Source organism: Camellia sinensis, chromosome 13, assembly GCF_055761805.1.
Source record: "Camellia sinensis isolate YWXY chromosome 13, ASM5576180v1, whole genome shotgun sequence".
Taxonomy (NCBI): Eukaryota; Viridiplantae; Streptophyta; class Magnoliopsida; order Ericales; family Theaceae; genus Camellia; species Camellia sinensis.
The window spans coordinates 40,427,250-40,432,571 of record NC_138973.1 but is presented as its reverse complement, the minus strand read 5'-3'; positions in this window follow the sequence as shown (position 1 = coordinate 40,432,571).

Sequence of the window (5,322 nt, the reverse complement as noted above, 5' to 3'; positions counted from 1 at the left end):
TTTATAAAATTAAAATTAGAGACACTTTTTCATAAATCCCTTTTCACCTACTTATATTCCATTTAATCCACATTATTTTCTTATGTTCCAATAAGTCCTATAGGTTATATAGTTACCAAAATACCCCTAATAATAATATTCACATTTACAGTATGAATGTTCCATGATATGAATGTTAACACGTCAATGTGAATATTTACATCACATTGTCAATGGGAACCTTCACACGTCAATGTGAATATTCACATTGTAAAATATGAATGTTCACATCACCAAATTGCCAACCGTTTAAAAAATATTTGTAAGGGTAAAACTGTCCATAAAATAGCTTAAATATGAAAATTACAATTTGGTGGATCAAATGTCCAAATAATAGGACTTATTGGAATACAAGAACATCTTATGGACTAATTGGAATACAAATACTTGAAAATTGATTTTCTATTAAATCTCCCTTAAAATTATTTTAAAACTTGTTGTTTATATTAAATAGGAAGGGTAAAATTGGATAAGACACGCCATTATAAAACAATGAATGTTTTGGATTTTTTTTTATCACAAATAAAATTTAGGGAAAATTATTTATAAGTCTTATTATAGAAACTTATTTAATGTGAAGTCTTGTGTAATTGTTTTATAGAGTTTCAAGTTCTATTTAGATAGGAATATGTTCCATAAAGTCCTATGAGTTGTAAATAAATGGTATTAGTGTACTATTATACCCTTTATTTATTTTCATATTACAGGTTATTGTATCATTCAGTATATTATGTTTTTTGAGGCTTTTAGGAAAGTGGATTGTGCAGGCTATGTCCGTGGGCATGAATGTCGCCTTGATCACAGATTCCGATGGATTTTGAAAATGTTGCTTGTTTGGAAGAGGATATGGCCAATACTGTCGTTAAGGTTGGAGGTTGTGTTTTGTTTGTTTCTGCTGATTTGGACTCCAAGTGGTTGAGGGAAGGAGGTATGGTTTTTGCTTCTCCAATTGGTGAGATTTGTTGTTGTGTGGTGCCAATTGTTCATGTTTCACTATCATCTTATCTGATATGGCTTTGACTATCTATTATAGCCATCCATTGGTACACTTTCATTAGCCTCCAATGAAGTTATATTTAGGTTGTAATGTTAACCCACATCCACAACGTTGTTATGTCTTTTGTGTATTATGTTCGATTGTATTTGTTTTTTAATAAGATTAATTATATAACTAAACTATTTGTTTTTTGATATATTGTATTTTTGCCATTAGTTGTCGTCTATAATCAAATAGAAGTTTTTGACGTAGTATCAAAACTTCATTTAAAATTTGGAAAATTCTAAACATACATAAAATTCATAGAATAAAACTTGACAAGAATGATATGGCAATGTCATTATTGTAAATAAATCCATTTTCAATGATTTTTTGTTTTGAAGTGAAAGGTCCACAATGAGCCATATCATTATGTATGAAAAGTATGTATAAATTTTTTGTTTGTATAGTATTATGCTTAAAATTTTATTTCACCTCTAAAAGTAATAATTATAAACTTATATTTCTATTTCATAATCATTAGATTTATATTGAAAATCCTTTATTATAAACTTGTAACAAAGATGGTCAAAGTCCGATCTACAAAATATCATTTTGACTTTCAAAGTTTCATGTATTTTTCAATTTAATCTCCAGATTTCAATTAATATCAATTTTACACACAAACTTTGAAATTTTTGATTAATTTGGCCCCTGCCGTCACATTCAGTCTATAATTGGACAAAATGTGCTAACGTGACACCAAAATTTATTTGAATTTCATTTTGGGAAAATAATTTATAAGTCCTATCATGGGAACTTATTTAATGTGAAGTCTTGTGTAATTTCTTACAGAGTTTCAAGTCCTATTTAGATAGGAATATGTTCCATAAGTGTAACAAACCCGATCCCTGATTAACGTTAATCCATGATTAATTATGTCTAATCAGTAATTAAGAAGAAATTCTGAATTAAATTGCATGTGTGCGTTGCATTATAGTGTTTATATCTATTCAACGTAGGAAGATCTATTCATGTTTTTCATTCGGTTTGCGAGTTGAAGGCCTTATCGGCATCCGATTTAAAAATTAAATTGATTTCTGTGTTATTTGAAATTTTTAGAACCATATGATAGGTTTAATTAAAATTCGATTTGGAACGATTAAATTAGATTAAGTTAATGCCCACTTATTTAACCTTAATTAATTGCACTATTACCCAAGCCAAATTAAGGCATTAGTGGACTTCTATATGCACTCATACATTCCCATTTCACTCTTTTGGAGAGCTACAAACGAGAGGAAGGGAGGGAGACTAAGAGTGAGGGTGAGTTCAACAAGGAAGAAGGGATGTTTTACTAGGAATTGTTGGCATTTGAAGAGAATTTGAGAATTCAACTTCAATACTTGGGAATTCAAGTCTCTAGGTAAGGAATCAAACTCTTAATTGTGTAATTGAGTTAGACTCTACAAGACTTCAAATGAAATAGGTGAATTCATGGGAGAATTGAGCTAGAATTTATGGAAGCTAAGTCAATCCATGCATGCATGTCCATATCATGGAGTTTGAAGTTGTTTTCATGAGAATTCTCACATGAATGTTCATATTATGGTTGTACTCTAAGAATTCACCATGTTTTTGAGTTGAATATGGCATTTGATCATGTTTTGAGAAGCTCAAGATCAAGAAAATTCAGGCATGTTATGTTCTTGAATCATTTCTAAAGTTTAAGTTGAAATTGTGTACAATTGACATGCTTTTGGGCCATGATTTCTTGAAATGATCCTTTAAACATGTTGTTTTATGAGTTTCTAAGTGTTTTCCAAAATTTTGGCCCAAAACAATGTGTTTTGAAGTGTTTGGGTTGAGTTTGAAGCTTGGAGATCAAATCTGGAAATTCCAGATTTTGCATTCACGCTCAAGCGTAGGATTTCACGCTTGAGCGAGCACTCTGAGTGCGTGCACTTCCGCTCGAGTGACTTGAAGCTCGCTCGAGCGTGAAATGTATGTATCCAGAAGTTCATATGTTTTGCAGCAAGCTCAAGCGACAGAAGTCATGCTCGAGCGAGGGTTTGAGTCTCATGCTCGAGCGTGGATCGAGCATCCGTCGAGCGTGAAAAACAAGCAACCAGCACTTTTGTCAAAGTTTATAGTCCGCTCGAGTGAAGGAATTCATGCTCAAGCGAACCTTCAGATTTTGCATGTCCGCTCGAACAAGGAAAGCCACGCTCGAGCGTAGACCCTGTTTTCAGCAAGGTTTGAAAAATGTCTTCAAGTGCATTTTTGCATCCTCATTCTATCCTAGGCATTCCTAGGCCATGATTAAGACACCGTAATGGGATTAAAGGCTAGAAACGGACTAAGAACAAATGAAATGAGTTATGTATAATTTGAGCGTGTGTTTCAACATGTGCATCTGTCATGTTATGTAGGTCACGCGCCTCAAGATAAGTGAGTCACCTACTCTACTCGTCTATTTAGAGCCACCGGTTATCTGTGAGTAATAACTCTGTAAAGTTATGTTTAACTTTAATTATTTTCTGATGATAGGAGATGATAATTTTTCTGAAATGCTATGTTTTGTACGAATGAATGATTGTCCCATTTTCTTTGAAACGTAATTGTGGTGTCCTTAGCAGAGGCCCTCGCCCAGGGAACATAATATTGTGGCTTATGGTCATGAGGCCCTAGCCCGGGGGATAATACCGTGGCCCAGGCCCTCGTCCAGGGGAAATAATACCGTGGCACAGGCCCTCGTCCGGGGGAAACAATATCGTGGCCTATGTATGAGATATGTTACCTGGTACCGGAGGTTCCTTTATGGAACTTGATATGCTTGACCAAAGAGACATGATTATGCTAATGGATGTACCACACATGATTTGAATATAGATAAGATTATGATTCTGTTTCTGTCATCTGAATATGATTCTAATTTGCTATAAGATTCGAAATATGTTATGGGCATCATTCATTAAAGTCTTTACCCTGTTATTATTCACTAGGCATTAGCTCACGGTTTATATTATGTATGTAGGTGAGCAGGCACGTGACCAGGCCCAGAATTGACGGCCTATGGTTCAGTTTTTGTCAGCCAACCATTGTGCCTCCCGAGGAGGTTCCGGATAAAGTCAAGTTTTCTGGCTGTTTTTGTAACCGTATTAGTCCTTGTTTGTTTTGTTAAGTTTTTGGGGAAGATTTCTGATATTATACTTCTAGAAGTGATATGTAAATGTTACATCTTCTATCATCACTCGTAAATTTATATAAGTTTCAAGATCATCAGTCTCATGTCTGTCTGCATAGCTCGATGGACCATGTATATTTTGTATATTTGCTTCTGCAGTCCCTAACTTTATGTTAATCTGTCAAGAGGCCTTTGGTAATCCAAGGATTACTGGTCGGTTACGACACTAGACCCATAGGGGTGGGTTTGGTTCTTGACTGAGTGGTATCAGAGCACGTGTTCTACCACACGCACGAGTCCATACGAGCTATAGGATGTTCTAGGAAAGAATTAGGAACATTCCATCTGCATAAGTGAGTATGTAATAATCTTTGTACGTGACAAAATTTCATCCAAACATAAACACATGAGTCTGAATTGACTAAACTGAGAATGAAAGTTCTGAACATTATAAAAAAGACTATTTGCCTATGTTTATTGCCCTTCTGTTTTCCCTATAGCAATGGAAAATGCTAGAAGTGATGATACAGTAGGGTCCTCGGATGCTCGAATGAACAAAATGGAAAAAATGCTTACAGCTTTAACTGAAGTTGTAATGCAACAACAGAGGCAACAACCTTTACCTCCTCCACCCCCGCCGGTTCAAGTTGAACCGGGCAATAATGACATAATTAACTTGACTCAGAATTTTATGAAGATGAAGGCGCCAACTTCTTGGGTGGCATTGAACCGCTAAAGGCAAAAACTTAGCTGCTGGAAATGAAAAAATTATTTGAAGTGTTTCCCTGTTCCGAGGTTCAGAAAGTTCTATTGGCCACCTATACTCTGAAGGATGAAGCTCGGAAATGGTGGTTATTAGTTCGGAATGGCAATGAGAACATGACATGGGCTCAATTTAATACAATTTTCTATGACAAGTACTTTCTCCAATGCTTCCGAGACCGGAAGGTTTCTAAATTCTAGGAACTCAAACAAGGCAGAATGTCTGTAGCTGAGTATGATGGTGGACACGGACTACAAGAAGGCTCCCAAATTTAAAGGTAGGCTGGATTTGGATATACTGGATTAGGGGGGAGTTCTTAACCTACCCACGAATGTGAATGTTTTGGATAGAGCACTA